Below are 19,273 nucleotides of genomic sequence, written 5' to 3'. Positions count from 1 at the left end.
ACAGCCCTGTGTTTATTTTCTATTGTCTTTACTCTGTAGGGTAAGAAAATGATTTAATTTGACGCAGGGAAAGATGTAACTGAAAGTAGAGCACAGCTAGTGCTAACTCACTCAGCTGTTGGAATGTTGTCCCAGTGGATAGTCAAGGAGTGTGCAGTTTGAATCCATTTTGATTTTACTTCAGGTTTTCAATTGTAAAATAAGAGAGTGAACTTTTTGGCCTCACGGTATCAGGATGAGGAACAGATAGTAAAATGAGAGTAAGTGGCAGTTTAATACAAAATGAGGTCAAGTCTAGAAAGTTCTCCCTTAGAGGGACAGTTCTATGGAAACACAACCCATCATTTTTGTAGTATAGTAGGTATAGCATAGTTTTGCCAAGTCTGATTTCATATTGAGCCATGTTGGACTCTTACAGGAATGTGGACCCTGGAGGTTCTCTTCCCATTTAAGTCTTATATTCTGTTAACTTCTTGGGGTTTTCTGTAAGGTTTCAGGTTTTACAAAGCCTTGGGAAATTCCACTTTGGATCAAATAGCTGCATTTCTAATAATGTCACCTGTCCTCATTATTGACTCTTGTCCACAAACCTGCATTTATGAGATGTGTACTATATTTTAATTAAACACTTCTTTTTATAATAAACTCATCTCATAAGTAAGGATATAAAAGGATAAGCTTTGGACTATTAATTTTTAAAATGTCACTTTAAATATTTAAAAAATTAGTGGGTATATACCCAGAGGAGTATAAAGCATTTTACCATAAAGCCACACACGTGCAAATGTTCATTGCAGCACTGTTCACAATAGCAAAGACATAGAGTCAACCTAAATACCCATCAGTGACAGATTGGATAAAGAAATGTAGTGCATATGCACCATGGAATACTTTGCAGCCACAAAAAAGAACAAGATCATGTGTTTTGCAGGAACGTGGATGGAGCTGGAGGCTATTATTCTTAGCAAACTAATGCAGGAACAGGAAACCAAATACTGCATGTTCTCACTTATAAGTGGGAGCTAAATGATGAGAACTCATGACACAAAGATGGGAACAACAGACACTGGAATCTACTTGAGTGTGGAGGGTGAGTGGGGGGAGAGGAGCAGAAAAGATAATTTACTGGGCTTAATACCTGGGTGATGAAATAATCTGTACAGCAAACCCCTGTGACTTGAGTTTACCTACGTAACAAACCTTCGCGTGTACCCCTGAACGTAAAATAAAAGTTAAAAAAAAATTAGGATAGAAACACAGCAAGGTGTGGCAGCAAGTGCCTTTAATCCCGGCTGCTCGGGAGGCTGAGGTGGGAAGATCATTTGAGCCAGGAGTTCAAGGCTATAGTGCGCTATGATCATGTCTATGAATAGCTACTGCACTCTAGCCTGGACAACATAGAAAAAAAAAGTTAGAAGCACAGGAAAATAGAAGTAATTAAAAAATACGTATTTCTCTTTTCTAGGGAATTGACAATTGCAAAGTAATTTCACCTACAAAGTAAATACTACATATGTTGATTATAGTATAACTGAGCTTCTAATTATTTGCCTTATTTACAGATGGAGAAAATGAAAAATGTTCTTTTCAGAAATTCTTATTTTTAGTTCATGGTTCAATTAACAGACTGTTACTTTACATTGTGTAATGATTCAAAAAATTTTCTGTACATTTTATTTGCTATCTCCAAAATGGACAGTTCTCACAAAAGCACAAAACTCAAAGCTCCATTAACGTGATTTTGGGTAGAGGTTACAAGAAGGTAGATTTCAGCCCGATGTGAGGGAGAATTTCCTAATTAGAACGCCTGAAAATGGGAGGCTTGGCATGTGCCCACAAAGGTTGAGGCCAGTGAAGGTGGGATTTCGGCACTGGGTGGGAATTGAAGGGAGCTGAACTTTAACATCCTGTCAAACTCCCAAGAATCTGAAATTCTAGAAATGTTCCCATGACCGAGAATAGCTCCTTATTGATCTGCTCCTTCTGCCTGAAAATTTCCATTTCCTTTGGGTTTTTAAAGCATTCTTTTCTTTCTCTAGGTTAGAAGCCTTTCTCTCTCCTAGGCTGCTGCTTTTAAATTATACATTCCTTGGGAAAAGCAAAGCAATAAAACATGATCCATTTTTAAGAATCTAATGTGATTTCTTTTCTTAATTAAACACAACTAATATTATGTTCGCAAAGGCGTGTTAAAACAGTTGTTAAATTTTAAAAGAGGGAGAGGGTCATCTTGGTAAATAGGTTTGGGGAATTCTGAACAAAAACAAATTAAATAGGATTCTTTATGTGGGACTCGACAGAACTTTTACTATGCGAATGTGTCCTGTGAATCCCTAGGAAGAAGGATGTAGTATGCAGTATTTCAATATTCCTTTGACCATAGGCCCTTTTTCCACTGAGAATATCCAATGGCATGTATTAAAGATACCACTAATTGAAGTTATTACAATGTATTCACTTTTGCATAGGTGAACTCATATAATATTTACCACAACTATTTAAGATTGATATTATTATCAACAGTTCAAAGATGAGAAAACTAAGGCTAGCAAGTAATTTGCCTAAGGTCATACAGCTTATAAATCCCTGAACCACTATTCAAGCAATAAAGAGTGCATTCTTAAGCATCCACTACTGTGCCTCTCAAGGAGGCTGCTGCCTCACTAGGGAGCTACTCATATGGCCCTGAATCATCATACTGGTCCTGAGTCACTAGGCTCAGATGTCTGCCTGCCTCCAGCTGCCTGATTGAGGCTCTGATACTTACTGGGACTCTACTTGTCCTGCTTCCAGTTTCTACTGAACACCCAGTGTTTGTTACATCATGCATAAGTACAACACTTTATATTAAGTGCCAGATGTAAGCACAGTGAGATGTGAAGGGGTTCTGGAGAAGATGAGCTCACTTGGACTGGAACAGTCGGGAAAGAGTTCAGGAATGAGGAGGCCTTGAGCTGACTCCAAATGATGGGCAGGACATGGAGTAGCTGAGAGGGAAGGCATGAACCTGTCAGATAATGGCATAAGCAGAAATTTTCATGGAAGAAGGAATATGACAAATAGAATAGGAGGGAACTTTCCAACTCTGTGAGGCCAGTGTTATCCTCATATTAAAATCAGGCAAAGATATCACAAGAAAAAAACTCCACAGACCAATATCCTTTATGACAATAGACACAAAAATCCTTAAGAAAAAACTAGTAGCCTGACTCCAACAACATGTAAGAAGGATTAAGTAACATGACCAAATGGGATGTATCCCAGGAGTGCAAGGTTGGTTTAACATAAAAAAGCCAATCAATGTAATATACCATATTAATAAAATAAAGGATAAAAACCATGTGATCATCTCAATAAATGCAGAAAAACTATTTGACAAGATCCAACATCCTTTCATGATTTATAAAAAAAAATAGACAACACTGGAAATAGAAGGAAACTCCTTCAACTTGATAAAGAGCATCTGAAAAATCCACAGCTAATATCATATTTAATGATGAAAAATGAATGTGATCCCCTTAAGATCAGGAACAAAACAAGGGTTTCTTATCTCATTCCTTCTATTCAACACTGTATTCTACAGTACTATACTGTTGGCAATAGCTGAGACATTTAGAAAAGAAAAAGAAATAAGAGGCATTAATCTTAGAAAGGAAGAAATAAAACTGTATTTGCAGATGCCATGATTGTATATATAGAAAGTCCTAAGAAATACACACACAGAAAGCTATTAGACTAATAAACAAGATTGAGCAAGGTTATAGGATGCAAGATTGGAGTTTTTGTATCTCAATTGTTTTTCTGTACTCTAGCAATTTATAATCTAAAAATGACGTTAGGAAAACAATTCCATTTACATAGCATCAAAAAGAATAAACGACTTAGGAATAAGTTTAACCAAGAAGTGCAAGACTTGTACACTAAAAATGACAAAATATCATTGAAAGAAATTAAAGAAGATTGAAATGATGGAAAGACATCCCGTGTTCATCTATTGGAAAACATAATATTGTTAATATGACAGTACTCCCCAAATTGAGCTACAGATTCAATGTGGTCCCCATCAAAATCCTAGCTGTCTTTTTTCCCCCAGAAATTAGCAAGTGGATCCTAAAATTCATATGGAATTGCAAGGGACCCAGAATAGCCAAAACATCATTGAAAAAGGAGAACAAAGATGGAAGACTCACACTTTCCATTTAAAACACTTACTACAAAGCTACTGTAATCTAAACAGTGCAGTACTGGTATAAGGATAGATATAAAGATAATGGAATTGAATTGAGAGTTCAGAAATAAACTCTTACGTTTGTGGTCAATTGATTTTCAATAAGAGTGCTAAGACAATTCAATGGGCAAAGAAGAATTTTTCAACAAATATTTCCGGGACAATTGGATAGCCACATGCAAAAGAATGAAATTGGAACCTTTTTTACATCATATACAAAAATTAACTCAAAATGGATCACAGACCTAAATGTAAGAATTAAAATTATAAAACTCTTAAAAGAAAAAGTAAATTTCCATGACCTTGAATTAGGCAGTGGTTTCTTAGGTACCAAAAGCACAAGTGACAAAAGGAAAAACAGAAAAGTTGGACTACATCAAAATTAAATTTTGTGTTACAAATGATATCATCAAGAAAGTTATAAAACAATCCACAGAATGGATGGAAATATTTGTAAGTCATATTCAGAATAAGTAAAAATAAAAAACAAAACTCCCACAACTCAATAATAAAATGACCCCCTCCCCAAATTTTTTTTTAATGGGCAAAGTATTCTAATAGACATCGCTCCACAAAAGATATAAAAATATCAATTAACACATAAACCATACTTGCTCAACATCATTAGCCATCAGGGAAGTACAAATCAAAACCACAAATGAGATATTATTTCACACTCATTAGGAAGGGTACAGGCAAAAAAGATAGACAGTAACAAGTGTTGATGAAGATATATAGGGATTGGAACCCTCACACATTGCTGGTGCGAATATAAAATATTAGTGGTTTAGGGTAATGTTTAGTTCTGATCCCATACCTTCACTTTATAAATGGGGAAACAGGCTCAAAGAGGTGACAGTGCTATTAGTGTTAGAAATGTGACTACACCCACTGTTCTGCACCCAGTGTCCGACAATCCCCAGTGAGATGCACCTGGTACCTCGGATGGAAATGCAGAAATCATTCATCTTCTGCGTCACTCATGCCGGGAGCTGTAGACTGGAGCTGTTCCTATTCGGCCATCTTGGGTAAACTAAAGAGCTTCTTCACAGCAAAAGAAACTACCATCAGAGTGAACAGGCAACCTACAGAATGGGAGAAAATGTTTGCAATCTGCTCATCTGACAAAGGGCTGATATCCAGAATCTACAATGAACTCAAACAAATTTACAAGAAAAAACAACCCCATCAACAAGTGGGTGAAGGATATGAACAGACACTTCTCAAAAGAAGACATTTATGCAGCCGAAAGACACATGAAAAAATGCTCATCATCACTGGCCATCAGAGAAATGCAAATCAAAACCACAATGAGATACCATCTCACACCAGTTAGAATGGCGATCATTAAAAAGTCAGGAAACAACAGGTGCTGGAGAGGATGTGGAGAAATAGGAACACTTGTACACTGTTGGTGGGACTGTAAACTAGTTTAACCATTGTGGAAGTCAGTGTGGCGATTCCTCAGGGGTCTAGAACTAGAATACCATTTGACCCAGCCATCCCATTACTGGGTATATACCCAAAGGACTATAAATCATGCTGCTCTAAAGACACATGCACACGTATGTTTATTGCGGCACTATTCCCAATAGCAAAGACTTGGAACCAAGCCAAATGTCCAACAATGATAGACTGGATTAAGAAAATGTGGCACATATACACCATGGAATACTATGCAGCCATAAAAAATGATGAGTTCATGTCCTTTGTAGGGACATGGATGAAGCTGGAAACCATCATTCTCAGCAAACTATCGCAAGGACAAAAAACCAAACACCGCATGTTCTCACTCATGGGTGGGAATTGAACAGTGAGAACACATGGACACAGGAAGGGAAACATCACACACTGGGGCCTGTTGTGGGGTGGGGGGAGGGGGGAGGGATAGCATTAGGAGATATACCTAATGTTAAATGACGAGTTAATGGGTGCAGCACACCAACATGGCACATGTATACACATGTAACAAACGTGCACGTTGTGCACATGTACCCTAAAACTTAAAGTATAATAAAAAGAAAAAAAATAGAAAAGAAATGTGACTACAATCCAAGCCTGCCCATTTTGCACATGGTAGTGCTTTATTCTTGAATAGCCCCATCCCCCATCTCCACCTCCTTCCTTTGTCTAATTCCTCTCCATCCTTGAGTTTTCTGCACAAATGTGCCTTCCTTAGGAGAGCAAGCTTTCTTTGATTCCCTCAGCCTAGATCAGGCCCCTTCCCCTGACATTGTTCTCACAACTTCCTTGACCTTTCCCTAAAAGTAATCTTTGTGACTTGCCATTCATTGTATTTCCCGCCTCTAACGCTGGGCCTGGCACATAGCAGGTATTCAGTAAGCATTTATTCAATGAATGAATGCATGATTACTGCTCTTCCCCATACTGACTTTTCCCACTGGACAAGTCAATATTCATCTAATTTGGCCTCCAGTTTCCCACCTTGGTAAAGAGTATCACTGTCCCTCAGACCTGCTGGAAAAGGAAGAATCCACAGTTGGTGCCATGAGACTTCATGTTACCAATGAAGTTATACTGAAGTGCAGGCACCCTGCTTACCGTTGTTTGCATTGATTCACCTGACCTTGCTGCTTTTCAGAGGATGAAGTCAGAAAGGACCTGTTTTACTTGATTGTTTATCCTCTATCCTTAGGAAGCTGGGATGTGCTGAAATTGAATAGGGAATGGTGAAGAGGTGCAAAACCCATTAAATAAAAATTAGGTACTAAGCAGGAAAATCAACAGAGCTGAGCTGAATATGTCTAGAGAAAAAGAAGGTTGATGAATCAGTTATAGCAGGGGTCCCCAACCCCCAGGTGGTGAACCAGTACCGGTCTGTGGCCTGTTAGGAACCAGGCCGCACAGCAGGGGGTAAGTGGCAGGCAAGGGAGCATTACTGCCTGAGCTCCACCTCCTATCAGATCAGCAGCTGCATTAGATTCTTATGGGAGCATGAACCCTATTGTGAACTGTGCATGCGAGGGACCTAGGTGGCGTGCATTTTCTGAGAATCTAATGCCTGATAACCTGAGGTGGAACAGTTTCATCCTGAAACCATCTTCCCACCCCCTGTCCATGAAAAAATTATCTTCCACAAAACCGGTTCCTGGTGCTGAAAAGGTTGGGGACTGCTGAGGTATAGCGATTCTTAGAGATACAATATGTGGTAAATGCAGCAGAACAGGAGCTAGGGACCTCTCAGGAAGCCAGGTGTCTCACTCGAGAGCTGTGTGACCCTAACCTAGCTAGCCCCTTCATCTCCCAGGATTATTAGGAGGACAAAAATGCATATGACATTGCGCTATCTGCAATAAAGCACTTTAAAAAGCAGGTTAATATTAGTATTGAGATAAAGAGGATATTGATGACTACTATTTCCAGAGCATGAACCAGAGGAAAATTGATTCAAATGACAGCTACAGAGGTTTATGGAAAGATCTTTCTCCACATGGGGAAACGTGGGAGTGGAATAAATAGCATGGAAGCCTGTGAAGTGGGCTTTAGAGGCAAGTTAGAAGATCGTTTGTCTTAGGTGGTGTCTTAGGACTGAGCTTACAGACTGGAGTAGATGACCCTCTGACTTCAATTCTAAGATTCTCCATTTGAGATTCCAAACTTTCCTCCTCTTCCTTGAATTTGTATGATGTACCCTGTTTCTTTTGTAATTAACAGATAATTTGGTACACTATAGCCTATCAAATACCGTATATTTTGATAGAATACCAGGAGTTCAGGATGAGCCTCTAAGTCAGATAATCTGACTCCAGTCTCTTCCAGCAACTCTAGTTTGTTTGATGAGGATATTTAATTGCTCTTTAACATTTCATTTGAATGAGACTCACGGATCTGTTTAGGAAGAAAACTGCTGATCAATTGCAATTGCCCCTGTTGTCATGGAAACAAGCTGAAATGGGACTATAATTATATTTCCTTATTCCTGAAGTGAATCCCTAATCATTGCCATAGTAATTACCCAATATCTATGGTCCCAAATTACATGATTCTTGTCCAAAAAAGACAAAGGATAAGGAATAGGAGGGCTGGCCTGAGGCATGCATTCACTGTGCAGCTGCAGAAAGCCTTCTCCTTTTTTGGATGGGAAGAATTTCCCTCTGTAGGCTCACACTCCACAGTTGGATGATGTCAGCAGGTCTTAGATTGTGCCCGGTGCTTAGAAGAGTGGCTAGAAAGCTGTATCAGGTAGGATGATTGCAGTTTTAACAGAAATCAGAACTACTAGCATCTTCAACAGGAATGAAGTATATTGTCTGATGGACCAGAAAGTCTGGAAGACTTTCCAAGTTCCAAGGTTGGTTGACGAAATGGCCCAGCAACATCACCAGGATCCAATCTGAGTCCCTTTTTCTCTGGCATCCTCAGGGAGTGGCCTCTTGTCCTCAGGTTTGTTCCCTCATAGTCATCACAAGATGGCTGTCACAGTTCCAGGTGTCATAGGCGGATGACAAAGACCACAGACAGAAAGAAGGCAGTCCCTGTCTTGTATGATTGTGAATGAGGAGAACTTTCTCAGAAAGGCCTCTGCCTACCAAACTGCCTCTTGCTTTTCATTGTTCCTTTCGCATAGATGCTATCTTTCGCAGATAGTGGCACCAGACGACAGAGCTTAAAATAGAGATAGCTCTTCCTGACGCCTCTCCGCTCTCCTTAGCACTAAGTGCCTAGTGTGTGAGAGATGGAGTAGTGTGGCTGCAGGGCTAACTTAGTTTGTTTTGCTTTCCTTTGCAACCTCTCTCTTTGCTCTGACCTTCAAGTGTGCTGAGCTCCAGGTCACAGACCCAGCATACACCTCTGTCTCATCTCTCCCATTCCTCCAGATAGGTATGAGCATAGAGCACTGGGCCTGGGTTTCAGCATCCCAGGACCATGGGGTGTGACAACCTTTGCTCTCAGGCAGCAGCACATGCCACCAAGAAAGAAGGGCAGCCTCCTGGGGAGAAGTAGAATCACAATACAGGGAGTTGTGCAAGTGAGTCATCCATCCAGGTGGGCTAGACTAGAAGAGAGAATCCAGACACAGACCTAGAAGCATAGTGTGGTAGCTGTTTTTTTGGTCACTTAGCCATTAGCATCCAGTTCCCCTTCTCAAGTCAAGGTGACTCCCTGAAAGCTCCTTCCCTTTTAGGGAGTTGTCTTTACCTTGCTGTGTGTAGCTCTGGTAGGACATAGTGCCTGCTTCCTAGGACAGAAATCAAAAGTATCAGATCTTCCCCTTCCCCTCCCACTGCAGCCTGGTGTAAGCCTGCAACCCAGCCTGGCCAATCACATGTTCTCCCCTAGGACTTTGACTTGGCAGGTGAGTCAAAGATGTAGGGAACACAGCTTCTAGGAGGAGCAGTTACTGGCTCACTCTGCGGCCTAATGGCGGCTGTGGCTCCTGATGCCTAGGCTCTAGAGCTCTCCTACCTAACTCCAGTGTTTTTCCAAGCCTGCAGTCTGGTTTCTTTTGTTCTGTGAGCCTCAACTGTACTTCTAGTACATTTTCTTTAGGTAGAGTGAAACAAAGTTTCTGTTGCCTACAGATCAGACTGGTAACTGACACATGTAGACACCAGGAAAACTAGGTGTGAGAGAGAAGGTTTGAAATAGAAAGTGGGAAGCAAAGCCTGGAGCAGCTCCCTGGTTTAAGTTGAAAAGAAGGCTCAAAAGAAACCTTGAGAGAGGCTGAACAGCCTCCTGACTTGCCACCCGTTGGCTTCTTGGAGCTTTCTGCAGTGACCTCCTGGAAAACAGCCATGATCTGAACATATTCTGCGTTTTCCCATAACACATCTGCATCACGCTTTCCACTGTGATCTCTCTACAGAAAACCCACCTGGTAAACCAACTCACCCTACAGTAGTAATCATTTTCTTATCCTTTGAAAATGTTTGGTGGGGCACAGCGGCTCATACCTGTAATACCAGCACTTTGGGAGGCTGAGGTGGGAGGATTCCTTGAGCCCAGGAGTTTCAGACCAGCCTGGTCAACATAGTAAGAACCCATCCTAAAGTAAAAAAAAAAAAAAAAAAAAAAAAAAAATGCTAACAAATTTGATAATAGAAAGCACTGTGGGAAAAACAAAGATAATAGATGTGATCCCTGACCTAACATAGTACTGGGGTGGAGATAAGATGGTATCACTATTGTCAGTAAAATCACATTGGCCAGGCACGGTGGCTCACGCCTGTAATCCCAACACTTTGGGAGGCCGAGGCAGGTGGATCACCTGAGGTTAGGAGTTCAAGACTAGCCTGGCCAACATGGTGAAACCCCATCTCTACTAAAAATACAAAAATTAGCCAGGCGTGGTGGTGGGTGCCTGTAATCCCAGCTACTTGGGAGGCTGAAGTAGGAGAATTGCTTGAACCCAGAAGATGGAGGTTGCAGTGAGCCGAAATGGTGCCACTGCACTCCAGCCTGGGCTACAGAGTGACTCCGTCTCGAAAACAAAAAACAAAAAACCAAAAAAAAAAGAATCACATCTGTGTCATACTTTACAACATGCAAAGCACTTTTATTTTCTCTCTCATTAAAGGCTTGATTACAGTAACCGTAACGTCAAACAGCATGAGATTCATACAAAGAGATTCCTGAGGGACAAAAGGGAGCAAGAAAAGGTTTGTGGGGCTGATAAGGTTTGAGCTGGATCTCAAAAGATGGTGTATTAGTCTGTTTTCACACTGCTATAAAGAGACTGTGTAATTTATAAAGAAAAGAGGTTTAATTGACTCACGGTTCCACAAGCTTAATAGGAAGCATGGTTGGGAGGCCTCAGGAAACTTACAGTCATGGTGGAAGGTGAAAGGGAAGCAAGCATGTCTTACCATGGTGGAGCAGGAGAGACAAAGAACAAAGGGGGAAGTGCCACACACTTTTAACCATCAGATCTTGTGAGAACTCACTCACTATCACAAGAACAGCATGAAGGAAATCCACCCCCATGATCCAATCACCTCCCACCAGGCCGCCCCTCCAATTCAACGTGAGATTTGGGTGGGGACACAAATCCAAACCTCATCAATGGGTAAGAACCGAATTTCGAGACTGGCACTGGGCAGTCCATGCAGCAGAAGACCCTATGCGGTAATAGAATCCAGTGATGGTATTTGAGGAACTGACAGGTCAGGTTTGCCTCATGGGTGCTTGAAGTAGGGTGACATTAGATAATAACTTTTTTTTTTAAGAGACAATGTCTTGCTCTGTCACAAAGGCCGGAGTGCAGTGGTGGGATCACAGCTCACTGCAGCCTCAAACTCCTGAATTCAAGCAATCCTCCCACCTGAGCCTCCTGAGTAGCTGGGACAACAGGCACGGGCCACCACGCCCCATGAATTTTTTATTTTTTATTTTTAGAGACAGGGTCTTGTAGTGTTGTTGCCTAGGCTGGTCTCAGACTCCTGACCTCAAGCCATCCTCCCGCTTTGGTCTCCCAAAGCACTAGGATTATAGGTGCCCAGCACTGCTTACACCATTCTTAGTGTTTTACATATCATAAATTTAATTCTAATGAAAGCCCTGTGAGGTAGGTCCTATTATTATCCCCATTTAACAGTTAAGGAAACTGAGGCACCTGGAGGTTTAGAGACTTGCTGAAAGCCACACAGCTGGTAAATGGTAGAACTAGGTTTCAGAGGTAAGAACTAATCCCTAAGAGGTAAGAGGTAATCCCTACACTACACAACCTCTGTTTCATAGAGCCAGAGTACTTTAGGGCTCTGGCATGAAGAGCCTTAAATGCCAAGCAACCACTGCAGCTTTATCTGGGAGGATTTTGGCTTGGGAAAACACCAGTGGTTTCTGAGCTGGCAAATTAACTCCTTTAAGATTAATATAGGGGGCTAGGTACAGTGGCTCATGACTGTAATCCCAGCACTTTGGGAGGCTGAGGTGGGCAGATCACTTGAGGCCAAGAGTTTGAGACCAGCTTGGCCAACATGGCAAAACCCCATCTCTACGAAAAATACCAAAATTAGACGAGTGTGATGGCATGCGCCTGTAATCCCAGCTGCTTGGGAGGCTGAGGCGTGAGAATCTCTGGAACCCCAGAAGTGGGAGTTGCAGTGAGCTGAGATTGTGCCACTGTATTCCAGCCTGGGCAACAGCGTGAGATTCTGTCTCCAAAAAAAAAGAAAAAAAAAAAAAACCACAGAAAACTCGGGAGGCCGAGGCAGGAGAATGGCATGAACCCGGGAGGCAGAGCTTGCAGTGAGCCGAGATCGTGCCACTGCACTACAGCCTGGGCAACAGAGCGAGACTCCGTCTCAAAAAAAAAAAAAAAAAAAAAGATTACCGTAGGGTTTCAGAGAAAGCTGAATTGGAAAAGATGCAACTTGGAGATCATTTACAGATGTCAATTATATTGCAATAGAGTGGAGGTAAAACCAGGGCAACAGTAACAATTATACACTCATTGATTTTTTGACTGCTCTCAGGGTTCCTGCATTTATTCCTGCAGATTCCCATTAACATCTTATTGTGTGTTCAAGAGCAAGTCCTCTGGCTCCCACTGCTGCCGTGGTCAGGGTGATGAGCATCATGCCAGTGACTTCCTCTCAAAAGGTCCGGGAAAACAAAGTCTGCAACGGCTTCAACATAAAAAGTAATAATAAAAATAAAAGCTTCACCTGAGCAAAGGTTACAGTGTGTGAGCCCTAACCATTGCTGCTGGCATGCTTATTAGCATAATCATCCTATCCATATACTATTCCAGCAAATTGCAATGACTCATCCAGGCCTCCGCTGAGTTTCCTAAGCTCTTGACAACTTTAAGCACAGAAACAAGCCCTTCAAAACGCCCTGTATTTTGATGTATTTGCTGCCAAAGTGAGCCTGACAGTACTATGTTATTTATTCTATAACAGTCTTTTATTCCCTTTTATTTTTAGAGGCAAGGCCTCTGTCACCTAGGCTGGAGTATGGTGACGTGATCATAACTCACTGCAGCCTCGAATTCCTGGGCTCAAGCAATCTGCCCGCTTCAGCCTCCTGAGTAGCAGGGACTACAAATGTGCAGCACTATACTTGGCTAATTTGTTTTTTTTTTTTTTTTTTTTTTTGATACAGAGTCTCTGTCACCCAGGCTGGAGTGCAGTGGCATGATTTTGGCTCACTGCAACCTCTGTCTCCCAGGTTCAAGCAATTCTTCTGTCTCAGCCTCCTGAGTAGCTGGGATTACAGGCGTGAACCACCATGCTTGGCTAATTTTTATATTTTTAGTAGAGGGGGTTTCACCATGTTGGCCAGGCTGGTGTTGAACTCCTGACCTCAGGCGATCTGCCCACCTCGGCCTCCCACAGTGCTGAGATTACAGGCAAGAGCCACTGTGCCCGGCGAACCTGGCTAATTTTTTATTATTTTTTGTAGAGATGGGCTCTTGCTATGGTTCCCAGGCTGATCTTGAACTCCTGGGTTCAAACTATTCTCCGTGCTCAAAGCGTTGGGATTATAGCCATTAGCCACCGTGCCTGGCCCTAAAGTCGTCGTTTGGAGCCTCTGGGTAAAATCTTGGAGTTAATTCATCTGACTCTGGGTAAAGGAAAGGAAAGAGGAGGTGGAGTAAAGGAGAAATACCAATGTGTGTGTCCTGCTGTCTTTCTAAACCCATAATGAGTTAGATCAAAGGGCTTAAATGTTTTAAGATGTAGGTAGAACAGGACCCTGTAAACCTCTGTGAGTTTTTCTTAGTGCTAAACGCATCTTCCCTTAGAATTGACTAAGCATATTCAAAGCCTCTAGTCTGTAGCTAATGGTTCCTGGAGTGGGTTCATGGTATTTGAACCTTCTTGGGTAGGAGTGGCATGGATGGAACCCTATGGGCTATTGTTCTGTGCATCAGGTACCAGGATCAGGTTTTCGAGAACTGACCTCAAAATTTCCCATGATTTTAGGCAAATGTCAAGGATTTTTCCTCTTGTTCTCCTTTTTTCTTCTTCTTTTCTTAATTTCCTCCTCTTCTTCTTACCTTTCTCCTCCTACTCTTCTTTTTTTTTAAAAAATTCCATTTTTATTTCAGATTCAGAGAATACATGTATAGGTTTGTTACAAGGGTATATTACGTGATGCTGAGGTTTGAGCTTCGTTTAATCCTGTCACCCAGATAGTGAAGAAAGTACCCAATAGGAAATGTATCAGCTCTTGCCCCCCGCTCCCTCCCTCTCTCCTGTTGGAGTCCCTAATGTCTGTTGTTCCCATCTTTATGTCTGTGTGTTCCCAAGACTTGGCTCCCACTTATAAGTGAGAACATGCGATATTTAGTTTTCTGTTTCTGCATTAATTCACTTAATTGCATGTCATCCTCGCACAGGGACCATGATAATCTCCATATCGTTCCAGTTGTAGTGTATGTGCTGCTGAAGTGCTCCTACTCTTCCTCTTCCTTCTCCTCTTTCTTTTACTTCTTTGGTCTTATGAGATCGCTACTGATCTTTACAGATATTGACTGTTTAATTTGGGTGGAGGAGATCAAGATGATGTAGATCTTCTATGTGGAATGGGGACTTACGGCACACCTATTTACTTTTTCAGCCGTGTCTACACATAGATATGAGTCATAAGGCTGCATTCCTGTATTTTTAAAATCTTCATCAGCACACCTATGTTCATTGCAGTGCTACTTACAATAGCCAAAAAGGAGAAACAACCCAAATGCCCATTGATGGATGAATGTATAAACGTGATATGTACATACAATGGAATTATTCATTCTTAAAAAGGAAGGAAATTCTGACACATGCTACAATGTGGATGAACTTTCAAAACATTATGCTAAGTGAAATAAGCCAGGCACAAAAGGACAGATATTATATTATTCCATTTAAAGGAAGTACCTGAAATAGTAAAATTCATAGAGACAGAAAGTACAATAGTAGTTACCAGGGACTGCGGAGAGGGGAGAATGGGGAGTTATTGTTGCATGGATATGAAGTTTAGGATGATGATAAAGTTCTAAAAGTTGATAGTGCTGATGGTTTCATTGTAATATGAGTGTATTTAATGCCACTGAACTGTGTACTTAAAAAATGTTAAAATACTAAATTTTATGTTACATACATTTTATCGTGATAAAATCTTGATCAATATAATACAAATATGAAAAAATGTATGGCTGCTGGGATCCCACTTGGTAATGACAGATTTTGTGTTTAAGAATTAAAACTGGGCTGGGCATGGCGGTTCACACCTGTAATCCCAGCACTTTGGGAGGCCAAAGCAGGAGGATCACTTGAGCCCAGGAGTTTGAGACCAGCCTGGGCAACATGGCAAGATCCCATCTTTATGAAAAAAATAAAAACTTAGCCAGGCACGGTGGTGCACGCCTGTATTTCCAGCTACTTGGGAGGCTGAGGTGGGAGGATCCCTTGAGCCTGGAGAGTTCGAAGCTGCAGTGAGCAGAGAGACCACTGCAGCAGAATGCCTGGGCAACAGAATGCCTGGGCAACAGAATGAGACTCTGTCTCAAAAAAAAAAAAACAAAGTAAAACTGGTATATCCTCTTTTGTATAACATTTGCAATCGTGGGTGAACTGGAACCCTCTTAATGCTCCTTTCTTGTCATGATCTGGCAGCCACCATTCATATAATGTCGTTTTCTCTAAGAAATCCAAACATCTATAAACACTGTATTAAGCTGTGTCAATAGGAGCCAGGAGCCTGAGTTCTGGTTTCTGTTTTGATTGGGTCTCTCTCTTCAGTTTGCTGGGCCTCAGCTTCTCCATCCATAAAGACTTGGGTCTTGGACTCCATGAGCACAGAGGGGCCCTTTCTGCAGTGGCTGTTGGCTGTGTGAGGGCTGTCCCTGTCATCGCTGATACAGTACACTGCCTTTTGCTGCTTCCAGTTTACTCGTAGAGACTCACTAGAGATGTGAAGAGCAGCGCTCCAGGCCTCCAGGCATAGGTGCAGAGAAATATTGTCAGGCAGAGTGGAATGCAGGCTCAGAATAGGTCTGTGAGCTCAGGATTTCCAGTCTTCTGCATGAATTTTTACATTGTCTTTGAAAGATTTCTGAAAGTGAAAGCACAGGCGATGTTATCTGTTAAGGTTTTTGCATTGTATCTTCCTCCTAATCTGGACTTTACCTCACTTACAAAATAATATAGCACAGAGTCCGGGGGATGAGAGTAACAAAGAAATAGAAAAGATAGGAGTTCTGTGGGAAAATTGATGAATTCATGTTAAGTATGCAGAAACAGTGGGAAAGTCACTCCACTGTAGCTGGAGACACATGAGGAGAAGAAGAGAGTATTGGAGTGAGGCAGTTATTAAAGGTAAAGCCAGAAGAGCAACCTCAGGCTGTTCTCCCATCAATGTCTTTGGAAAGATAACTGCAGGAGGCAGTGAAAAGTAGAGGGGCAAGTCCAAAAGCTGGTATCTTTGGGCTGATTAGAAATGCCTGATGAAATGTTTCAAAGCCCAACCTGTCTGTCAATAAAAATAATATCAATGACAACAGCAAATCAGGACAGAAATGTAGAAATGACAGTTAAAACATCTCAGCCATGCTCCTTTGTACATGTACATAGGAGAGCTGACTGCCTTCTAAAGCCCCAGGAACTTCTGCTCTTGGGACCTCCAATCCAAAGGGACCATTTTTCTGGCCTCTGTAAGTCGGGGCTGTGATTCTTTTCTAGGCTTATGAAAACTATGAAAACTGTTGCTCAGATACCAGTGCTGTTCTGAACTTCCCAAGTGGGCCTTTCTTCCTCTCTTTGTAGAGTTGGCTTTTACCATGTGTGCTTTGCATTTGACTTCAAATCTTGTTTAAATTAAAATGATTGTTAAATGACTATATTGACAATCCTCCAGTTGAAGGTTTAAAATCTGTGGGATTTTAGAGGTCTTTATACAGCTCTTCTCACAAGCAAGAGGCTGCTCTGGTTCTCAGTAGCAGAAGAGAAGGTTCCCACCTGGCAAGTCCGTTTTCTATCATTTGAGCAGAGAGAGAGTGAGGGAAAGTTGCAGCATTGAAGCTGAAAGGCCCCTCTCTCTTGGTTCCCTCTTAAAAGGAAGCAGGGAGAGGTGGAGTTGGCCTGCTTCACAATCAACTGTGAAAGATCTTTAAATGTCAAGAATAAAGAAGTCCGGACGAACTCTGCTAAGGTACAATTTGTGGTAAATTGCCTCTCCACCTCCCAATCATGTAATTTGCACTTCCCAGCTGGTTAAGGACCATGGTTCCACCAAGCTCTGTGTTCATTAGAACATGGTTTCAAGCTGAGATCTCCACGCAAAGGCTATTCAGTTTCAATTCCAACCCTGCCTCAAATTTTGGAACTTTGGGCAATATTTTTACCCATCTCAGCTTCCCCTTCAGAGAACAGGAAATAATCTACATTGTAGAGTTGTTTGGAGCTGGAACTGGTAACCATGCTCACCAAAGATTTAATATTAGATTTAATATTATACAAATGCTGCCCTCTTTCTCCTGCTCTCACCACATGACTGACGTACCTGCCCCCATTTTGCCTTCTACCATGATTGTAAGCTTCTTGAAACCCTCGCCAGAAGCCAAGCAGATAATTGGTGCCATGCTTATATAGCCTGCAGAACCATAAGCCAGTTAAACCTCTTTTCTTTATAAATTACCCAGCCTCAGATATTTCTATGCAGTAACACAAAAATGACCTAATATAGAAAACTGGTACCAAAGAATGGGGCATTGCTATAAAGATACCTGAAAATGTCAAAGCAGCCTTGGAACTGGGTAACAGGCAAAGGTTGGAAGAGTTTGGAGGGCTCAGGAGAAGACAAGATGAGGGAAAGTTTGGAATTTCTTAGAGACTGGTTAAATACTTGTGACTAAAAATGCTGATAGTTATATGGACAGTGAAGGCCAGGCTGATGCGCTCTCAGATGGAAATAAGGAACTTATTGAGAACTGGAGCCAAGGTCTCCTTTGTTGTACTGTAGCAAATAAATTGGCTGCATTGTGTTCGTTCCCTAGGGATCTGTGGTAGTTTGAACTCAAGAGTGGTGACTTAGGGTATCTGTTGAAAGAAATTTTTAAGCAGCAAAGCATTTAAGATGTGGCCTGGCTGCTTCTAACAGTTTACACTCAGATATGCCAAGGAGGGGGACCTTAGGAAATAACCCAGGCTCTCAGCTGAGGCTCTGGGAGGACCACACCCTAGAAGTGGAGGCAAAACAGAAGTAGTCTGAGCCTTACAAAGATTTCTAACCAGCCATGAATTAGCTCAGTCTTTGATTGGATTGAAGTGATGTGCTTCTTTGCTGTTTGCAGCCTTCAAGAAGATCAGGTGAGTCCTATCTGGAAGGAGAGAACCCAGCCTCTAAATTTTTTTTTTTTTTGAGACAGAGTCTTGCTCTGTCGCCCAGGCTGGAGTGCAGTGGCACAGTCTCGGCTCACTGCAACCTCCACCTCCTGGGTTCACGCCATTCTCCTGCCTCAGCCTCCCAAGTAGCTGGGACTACAGGCACCCGCCACCGCACCCGGCTAATTTTTTGTATTTTTAGTAGAGACAGGGTTTCACCATGTTAACCAGGATGGTCTCCATCTCCTGACCTCGTGATCCACCTGCCTCGGCCTCCCAAAGTGCTGGGATTACAGGCGTGAGCCACCGCGACTGGCCACCTCTAAAATTTTTGAGGCATGATGTGTGAAGTCTAATTAAAAATTACCAGGCATCTAAGAAACAGACCACAAGAAAAACAAGATAATAGACATAGACCTAAAGGTGACCTAGATGTTGGAGTTTCAGATAGACTTTCAAATAATTGTGATTAATATATTCAAGAATATAGTTTACAAGATGGAGAATTTCAGCAGAGAACTTAAATTTATTAAACAATTAAGTGGAAATTTGAGATCTAAAATATACTTCTGAAATTAAGAACTCAACAGATGGGTTTTAACAGCAGATTGGACTTAAAGAGAAAATTAGTGAACTGGAAGCAGGTCCATAGAAATATCCAGTCTGAATCATATTGAGTAAAAAGAATGGTAGCTATAATAATGAGAATAAAAGTTATGTGGCTTGTAGTTAAAAGGGTTTAACATGGGAGGATCAGAGAGAGATTAGAGGA

General features: G+C 41.6%; 1 protein-coding gene and 1 pseudogene across 5 annotated transcripts in view; one reads left to right on the top strand and one right to left on the bottom strand.

The window, feature by feature from the left end:
- Window positions 1-19,273, top strand: part of CRACD (capping protein inhibiting regulator of actin dynamics) — a 280,351-nt gene that overhangs the window by 225,025 nt on the left and 36,053 nt on the right. The window lies entirely within an intron of this gene.
- Window positions 14,490-14,589, bottom strand: LOC112209083 (U6 spliceosomal RNA; annotated as a pseudogene).

This window comes from Pan troglodytes, chromosome 3, assembly GCF_028858775.2.
Source record: "Pan troglodytes isolate AG18354 chromosome 3, NHGRI_mPanTro3-v2.0_pri, whole genome shotgun sequence".
Classification (NCBI taxonomy): Eukaryota; Metazoa; Chordata; class Mammalia; order Primates; family Hominidae; genus Pan; species Pan troglodytes.
Note: the sequence above shows the minus strand (reverse complement) of the source record. Positions and strands in the feature narration are given on the sequence as shown.